Genomic DNA, 9244 nt, shown 5'->3' with positions numbered 1-9244 from the left:
ACTCAGTTTTTCACAATTCCTGACATTTAATCTAAGTAAAAATTCCCTGTCTTAGGTCAGTTAGGATCACCACTTTATTTTAAGAATGTGAAATGTTAGAATAATAGTAGAGAGAATTATTTATTTCAGCTGTTATTTCTTTCATCACATTCCCAGTGGGTCAGAAGTTTACATACACTCAATTAGTATTTGGTAGCATTGCCTTTAAATTGTTTAACTTGGGTCAAACGTTTTAGGTAGCCTTCCACAAGCTTCCCACAATAAGTTTGGTGAATTTTGTCCCATTCCTCCTGACAGAGCTAGTGTAACTGAGTCAGGTTTGTAGGCCTCCTTGCTCGCACACGCTTTTTCAGTTCTGCCCACACATTTTCTATAGGATTGAGGTCAGGGCTTTGTGATGGCCACTCCAATACCTTAACTTTGTTGTCCTTAAGCCATTTTGCCACAACTTTGGAAGTATTCTTGGGGTCATTGTCCATTTGGAAGACTCATTTGCGACAAAGCTTTAACTTCCTGACTGATGTCTCGAGATGTTGCTTCAATATATCCACATAATTTTCCTGCCTCATGATGCCATCTATTTTATAAAGTGCACCAGTCCCTCCTGCAGCAAAGCACCCCCACAGCATGATGCTGCCCCCCCGTGCTTCATGGTTGGGATGGTGTTCTTCGGCTTGCAAGCCGCCCCCTTTTTCCTCCAAACGTAACGATGGTCATTATGGCTAAACAGTTCTATTTTTGTTTCATCAGACCAGAGGACATTTCTCCAAAATGAACGATCTTTGTCCCCATGTGCAGTTGCAAACCGTAGTCTGGTTTTTTGATGGCGGTTTTGGAGCAGTGGCTTCTTCCTTGCTGAGCGGCCTTTCAGGTTATGTCGATATGGGACTCGTTTTACTGTGGATATAGATACTTTTGCACCTGTTTCCTCCAGCATCTTCACAAGGTCCATTGCTGTTATTCTGGGATTGATTTGCACTTATAGCACCAAAGTACGTTAATCTCTAGGAGACAGAACGCGTCACCTTCCTGAGCGGTATGACGGTTGCGTGGTCCCATGGTGTTTATACTTGCGTACTATTGTTTGTACAGATGAACGTGGTACCTTCAGGCATTTGGTAATTGCTCCCAAGGATGAACCAGACTTGTGGAGGTCTCCAATTTTTTTCTGAGGTCTTGGCTGATTTCTTTTGATTTTCCCATGATGTCAAGCAAAGAGGCACTGAGTTTGAAGGTAGGCCTTGAAATACATCCACAGGTACACCTCCAATTGACTCAAATTATGTCAATTAGCCTATCAGAAGCTTCTAAAGCCATGACATCGTTTTATGGAATTGTCCAAGCTGTTTAAAGGCACAGTCAACTTAGTGTATGTAAACTTCTGACCCACTGGAATTGTGATACAGTGAATTATAAGTGAAATAATCTGTCTGTAAACAATTGTTGGAAAAATTACTTGTGTCATGCACAAAGTAGATGTCCTAACCGACATTCCAAAACTATAGTTTGTTAAAAAGAAATTTGTGGAGTGGTTGAAAAACAAGTTTTAATGACTCCAACCTAAGTGTATGTAAACTTCCGACTTCAACTGTAGCAATACAGTGCATTGGGAAAGTATTCAGACCCCTTGACTTTTTCCACATTTTGTTACTTTACAGCCTTATTCTAAAATAGATTTAATTAGTTTTTTTATACCTCATCAATCTACATACCCACAACCCCATAATGAAACCAAACAGGTTTTTAGAAAAAACTGAAATATCACATTTATATAAGTATTCAGACCCTTTACTCAGTACTTTGTTGAAGCACCTTTGGCAGTGATTACAGCCTCGAGTCTTCTTGTGTATGACACTACAAGTTTGGGACACCTGTATTTAGGGAGTTTCTCCCATTCTTCTCTGCAGATCCTCTCAAGCTCTGTCAGGTTGGATGGGGAGCGTTGCTGCACAGCTATTTTCAGATCTCTCGAGACATGTTCGATCGGGTTCAAGTCCGGGCTCTGGCTGGGCCACTCAAGGACATTCAAAGACTTGTCCCGAAGCCACTCCTGCGTTGCCTTGGCTGTGTGTTTAGAGTCATTGTCCTGTTGGAATTTGAACCTTCGCCCCAGTCTGAGGTCCTGAGCGCTCTGGAGCAGGTTTTCATCAAGGATCTCTGTACTTTGCTCCGTTCATCTTTCCCTCGATCCTGGCTAGTCTCCCAGTCCCTGCCGCTGAAAAACATTCCCACAACAGGATGCTAACACCACCATGCTTCACGGTAGGCATGGTGCCAGGTTTCCTCCAGACGTGACGCTTGGCACTCAGGGCAAAGAGTTTAATCTTGGTTTCATCAGACCAGATAATCTTGTTTCTCATAGTCTGAGAGTCCTTTAGATGCCTTTTGGCAAACTCCAAACAGGCTTTCATGTGCCTTTTACTGAGGAGTGGCTTCTGTCAGGCCACTCTACCATAAAGGCCTGATTGGTGGAGTGCTGGAGAGATGGTTGTCCTTCTGGAAGGTTCTTCCATCTCCACAGAGAAACTCTGGAGCCCTCTCAGAGTGACCAAGGCCCTTCTCCCTYGATTGCTCAGTTTGGCGAGGTGACCAGCTCTAGGAAGAGTCTTGGAGGTTCAAACTTCTTCCATTTAAGAATGATGGAGGCCACCGTGTTCTTGGGGACCTTCAATGCTGCAGACATGTTTTGGTACCCTTCCCCAGATCTGTGCCTCGACACAATCCTGTCTCAGAGCTCTACGGACAATTCCGTCGACCTCATGGCTTGGTTTTTGCTCTGACATGCACTGTCAACTGTCGAACCTTATATACACAGGCGTGTTCCTTTCCAAATCATGTCCAATTAATTGAATATACCACAGGTGGACTCCAAGTTGTAGAAACATCTCAAGGATGATCAATGGAAACAGGATGCATCTGAGCTCAATTTCGAGTCTCATAGCAAAGCGTCTGAATACTTACGGAAATAAGGTATTTCTGTTTTTATTTTGAATACATTTGCAAAAAAATTCTAAAAACCTGTTTTCAATTTGTCATTATGGGGTGTTTTGTGTAGATTGAGGAGGGGGGCGGGAACTATTTAATACATTTTAGAATAAGGTTGTAACCTAACAAAACGTGGAAAAAGGCAAGGGGTCTGAATACTTTCCCAAGGCACTGTATAGTGAAGTATTTCACAATGTGATACTTTTCTGAGCTCAATGGATGTGACTGACTGTCTTTCTCCTTCTCTGGCTGTGTTTGAAGTAACTAACTTACATGTCTCTCTCTGGCTGTATTTGAAGGCGTTGTAGATGTTGATGAGGGTGAAGTGGTCTCCCTCAGGGTGCCGGAACGTTCTGTGGCACTGGTGTACCTCTTGGGTCCTGCCAACAGGTGGCTCCAGGAAGCAGCTTGGCGCTAACCCAAAACAGACAGAATCAATAGGGTGGTTAGCATTGGTGCTAACGCAAAACAGACAGAATCAATAGGGGGGGTTAGCATTGGTGCTAACGCAAAACAGACAGAATCAATAGAGGTGGTTAGCATTGGTGCTAACGCAAAACAGACAGAATCAATAGGGTGGTTAGCATTGGCGCTAATGCAGACAGAGAATCAATAGAGGTTAGCATTGGCGCTAACGCAGACAGACAGAGAATCAATAGGAAGGTTAGCTATGATGCTAAAACAGACATATCAACAGGGTTAGCATTGTTTGACCAAGCTACTCTCCCCGTATAGTACCTTGTGGCTCATTGTCTGAGTGGGAGAAATAGCAGCCGTCTAGGCATCAAACTCTCCCCGTATAGTACCTTATAGTATAGTACCTTGTGTACTATAAGTACCAGAGACTAGACTATGTCCATATAGTAGATTATACTGTCTGGCAGATTATACTGTCTGGCAGATTATACATTCAAAAGGTCAGAGATGCCGATAAAGTTGTCCATAATGGTTAAGACAGTTTATGATGGATATTCTAATGTATTCAGTAGCGGTTATAAAGGCGTTATGGATGTAAACATAAGCGTGAGGGTTTAACCCCATTACAAGACACGGAGGGTGTGCTCCACCAACATGGTTTAAATCCATTTTAGATTAGACCTAAACTAGATTTAGTAAATCTACGTTTAAAATTCATCAGAGTGTTACACCACTTAATTTTAAAACTGGATTAGTTAATCTAAGGTTAAATCACTAAACTATGATCAGTGACAGGTGTCCTAATGGATTCACCGTAGCAATATGTTGTAATTCTATGGAAACAGACCAGCACTGCTCATTGCTAGCTAGCCAGCAAAGTGACTTTTCACTTCAGGCTGAGGATGAAATTAATTGCACTTTTCTGTCAAATGATTTAGCTGGATAGTTGAGTTTAATGAACATGATAAACCACAGGAGATAAAATTGTTAATCACAAAGAAAATAAAGGACATACAGATGACTTACACTGATATTTGATGAATCTAAAACTCCTCCAGTGGCAGTTTAGATTTAATCCCAAAACTGAATTTAAATTAGTTTTTAAAACAATGAAGGAACAAGATTAAATGTGATCTTGGTTTGAGTTCTAAATTAAATTTAGTGTAGAAGAAGGATTATATTGAACTATGATTATTGAAAACGAGGTTTAAAGTTCAGTACAACAACATGACTAGATAAACCTTGATTAAACCCAGTTTAAGAGTTAATCCATGTTGGTGCAATCCATCCTGAGTGAATCAAATAAAATCTTAACTAAAATGGGCCAAAGGCTGTCAGAGTGGAAACTACATACCTGATAGCATAGCTGCGATGGTCACCACCTCGTTCACACAATCAAACTCACAGGACGCCAGCAGAGCCTTGGCCATCTGAGCGTCCAATGGCAACTCAGAGATTATGATCCCGATCTCTGATAGGTTCCCATCGTCGTCCAATGCCGCGAGGTAATCCAGCTCCTCTAGCGACTGCATCAGACCCTCTGGATCTGGATAGGAAGTAGACAACTAGATAATAGATCATAAAAGACCAGATCTGGATAGGAAGTAGACAACTTAGATAAAGATAATAAGAGATAAGATCTGGATAGGAAGTAGACACTTAGATAATAGATAATAAGAGAAAGATCTGGATAGGAAGTAGACAACTTAATAATAGATAATAAAGATAAGATAGCATAGGAAGTAGACAACTTAATAATAGATAATAAAAGACAAGATCTGGATAGGAAGTAGACAACTTAGATAATAGATAATAAGAGAAAGATCTGGATAGGAAGTAGACAACTAATAATAGATAATAAGAGATAATATCTGGATAGGAAGTAGACAACTTAGATAATAGATAATAAAAGACAAGATCTGGATCTCCTCAAGAGATCGAGGGGCTGACTTTAAAACTTCTTGTCAATAGGGGCGCCATTTCGACTTTGTAAAAATTCGTTCCCAAATAAACTGCCTCGTACTCAATTCTTGCTCGTACAATATGCATATTATTATTACTATTGGATAGAAAACACTCTCTAGTTTCTAAAACCGTTTGAATTATATCTGTGAGTAAAACAGAACTCAAGTTGCAGCAACTTCCTGTCAGGAAGTGAGAAATCTGAAATCGGGCACTCTGTTCCAGGGTCAGTTTATTAATTTGCATGTAATCTATGAGTCGACATGCACTGCATACGATTTCCCCTAGATGTCAGTAAGCAGTGAGAATTGGAATGGTGTTGCTAGGCAGATCTGAGGCCATATAAAGGCTCTTGGAACCGGGGTGCACTCTTTTCAACGTTCGTCATGGCGCAAGACAGACCTCATGAGGCATTCTGAAAAGCTCTCGTTATAGGCCTTAGATATATCCGGCTCTGATTTTATTCGATATAGGTGTTAAAAACATCATAATGTAGTTATTTTAAACCGAGTATATTCAGTTTATACAGTATATTGCGATTTTCTGAATTTTCTTTGTGCTTTCTTTGTGCTGTGTTATGAAGAGTTGGACACGTCTGGGCCACATAGCTAATATTTGCTGCTAATTCCTAAGTTGAAGACGACAATCTACAACCGAGCAACGATGATTCTGGACAAAGGAAACTTGCACAAGATCTGATGGAAGCTCATCAAAAAGTAAGACTATTTATGATGTTAATTCGTTGTTCTGTTGAAAAATGTAAAACTACTATTCCGCCATTAATTTCGGTGCGGTCTCGCTTTAACGCACGCTGTATGTCGTAGTAACGTTAATTTAAAAAATCTAAACACAGCGGTTGCATTAAGAACTAATGTATCTTTCATTTGCTGTCCAACCTGTATTTTTTAGTCAAGGTTTATGATTAGTTATTGATTAGATTAGTGCCTCTCCAAGATTTCTCCCGACATTTTGTTGGCAGCTTGGCTACTATTCTCATTGTATAACCACGATTTGTTGCCGCTAAATATGCACATTTTCGAACAAACAATATGTATTGTAATATGATGTTATAGGACTGTCATCTGATGAAGTTTTGAGAAGGTTAGTGAAAAATGTAATATCTTTTGCTGGTTTATTCGCTATCGCTAACGTGCATGAATCAATGCTGCTGTGTGGTTGGCTATTGTAGTAAGCTAATATAATGCTAAATTGTGTTTTCGCTGTAAAACACTTAAAGAACTGAAATATTGGCTGGATTCACAAGATCTTGTCTTTCATTTTCTGTACGCTGTGTATTTTTCATAAATGTTTTATGATGAGTATTTAGGTAATTCACGTTGCTCTCTGTAGTTATTCTAGTTGCTTTGTGAGAGTTGTGATGGTGGCTGCAATGTAAAACTATGATTATACCTGAAATATGCACATTTTTCGAAACAAACATATGCTATACCAAATAAATATGTTATCAGACTGTCATCTGATGAAGTTGTTTCTTGGTTAGTGACTATTTATATCTTTATTTGGTCGAATTTGTGATAGCTACCTATGCAGGAAAAAATGGTGGGAAAAAAGTTGTGTCTTTTGCTATGGTGGTTAGCTAATAGAAATACATATTGTGTCTTCCCTGTAAAACATTTTAAAAAWCAGAAATGATGGCTGGATTCACAAGATGTGTATCTTTCATTTGGTGTCTTGGACTTGTGATTTCATGAACATTTTATTATATGATATCCCTGTCGCTTTAGGCTAGGCTATGCTAGTCAGCTTTTTTGATGGGGGGGATCCCGGAACCCGGGTTTGTGACTCGTTAGAGGTTTTAACTTGTCACTCCATGTAGCTACAAAATAAAAATGGCACACGTCAAAAGACATAGAATACATAATCAGTATGAAACTCGATTCCTGAAAAGAGCCTAACAGGCTGACCACACCGCTCGCGACGCGTATGCGAGCGTTGCAAAATACATTTTGAAATCGATGTTATTCAATTATTGCACCCACGCTGCTCGCGCGCGCCACGAGCGTCTGCGCTGCCAAGGGCTAAAATAGAAATCAGTTCTATTTCTGACGCAGATTGCGCTGAAAGTCCTGCCTCTCCCATCTCCTCGTTGGTTTGTAGAAGCAGGTATCGCCGTGCCATCTCCTCACTGGTTATACCCACGTGGGTGACTGCCATTACAGTGGCAATAATGCACCTAATTTATGAAAGTTGCCAATCGCAATATAAAGTCAAGAGAAGAAAAAGCCTGGAAGGAAGAGAGATGACTAGAAACGATTCAGTTGACCGTTTTATGTGTGGATTAATTTGTCGGAGTAGAGGACCTTGTGCAGTTCAGGTAAAATAACAACTCAATGTTTACATCCCAGGACAAATTAGCTAGCAACAGCAAGCTAGCTAAATAGGACAAATTAGCTAGCAAGTGCAAGCTAGCTAAATAGGACAAATTAGCTAGCAAGTGCAAGCTAGCTAGCTAAATTGCCATAAATGGTTAATGCTTTTTGACCTGTCCCCAAATTAATGTAATTGGTTCAGAGTTTTGATATTTTATATATTTTTTTGTTTTGATATTTTAACCTGCATGTCGTGATCTCGTTTGGTGTCGGGGGGACAAAATACATTTATGCACGATGGCGCACGCGCGCAGCCGGTTTGGGTTCCGTGTCAGCTCCAAAAAGGTTGAACCAAGAATATAGCCTAGTGTGTTCCAGTAGAATGGAGGACCGTATTCTACTTCCTCCTCATTGTGGTGGTGGAGGTCAGAGGGCGAAACGAGACGCGTTATGGTGTAATCATTAACGAGCTGGCCTCTTTACACCGTGGGATGTGTCCCAAATGGTGCACTACCCTTTTGACCAGAGTAGGGCTCTACCTTTTGACCAGAGTAGGGCTCTACCTTTTGACCAGAGTAGGGCTCTACCTTTTGACCAGAGTAGGGCTTTACCCTTTGACCAGAGTAGGGCACTACTTTTTGACCAGAGTAGGGCACTACTTTTTGACCAGAGTAGGGCACTACTTTTTGACCAGAGTAGGGCAGTACTTTTTGACCAGAGTAGGGCACTACTTTTTGACCAGAGTAGGGCACTACCTTTTGACCAAAGTTGGGCGCGACCTTTTGACCAGAGTAGGGCGTGCCTACTCTGGTCAAAGGGTAGTGCCCTACTCTGGTCAAAAGGTAGCGCCCTACTCTGGTCAAAAGGGTACGCCCTACTCTGGTCAAAGGGTAGTGCCCTACTCTGGTCAAAAGGTAGTGCCCTACTCTGGTCAAAAGGGTAGCGCCCTACTCTGGTCAAAGGGGTAGTGCCCTACTCTGGTCAAAGGGTAGTGCCCTACTCTGGTCAAAAGGGTAGGCCCTACTCTGGTCAAAGGTAGCGCCCTACTCTGGTCAAAAGGTAGTGCCCTACTCTGGTCAAAAGGGTAGTGCCTACTCTGGTCAAAAGGTACGCCTACTCTGGTCAAAAGGTAGTGCCCTACTCTGGTCAAAAGGTAGTGCCCTACTCTGGTCAAAAGGTAGTGCCCTACTCTGGTCAAAAGGTAGTGCCCTACTCTGGTCAAAAGGTAGAGCCCTACTCTGGTCAAAAGGGTAGTGCCCTACTCTGGTCAAAAGGGTAGTGCCCTACTCTGGTCAAAAGGGTAGGCCCTACTCTGGTCAAAAGGGTAGGCCCTACTCTGGTCAAAAGGGTAGGCCCTACTCTGGTCAAAAGGTAGAGCCCTACTCTGGTCAAAAGGTAGCGCCTACTCTGGTCAAAAGGTAGGCCCTACTCTGGTCAAAAGGTAGCGCCCTACTCTGGTCAAAAGGTAGTGCCCTACTCTGGTCAAAAGGTAGCGCCCTACTCTGGTCAAAAGGGTAGTGCCCTACTCTGGTCAAAAGTAGTGCCCTACT

General features: G+C 41.7%; 1 pseudogene; it reads right to left on the bottom strand.

The window, feature by feature from the left end:
* The window catches only part of LOC112076525 (putative pre-mRNA-splicing factor ATP-dependent RNA helicase DHX32), a 36226-nt pseudogene that overhangs the window by 6428 nt on the left and 20554 nt on the right, over positions 1-9244 (bottom strand).

The sequence above is a fragment of the Salvelinus sp. IW2-2015 genome, unplaced genomic scaffold, assembly GCF_002910315.2.
Source record: "Salvelinus sp. IW2-2015 unplaced genomic scaffold, ASM291031v2 Un_scaffold3811, whole genome shotgun sequence".
Classification (NCBI taxonomy): Eukaryota; Metazoa; Chordata; class Actinopteri; order Salmoniformes; family Salmonidae; genus Salvelinus; species Salvelinus sp. IW2-2015.
Note: the sequence above shows the minus strand (reverse complement) of the source record. Positions and strands in the feature narration are given on the sequence as shown.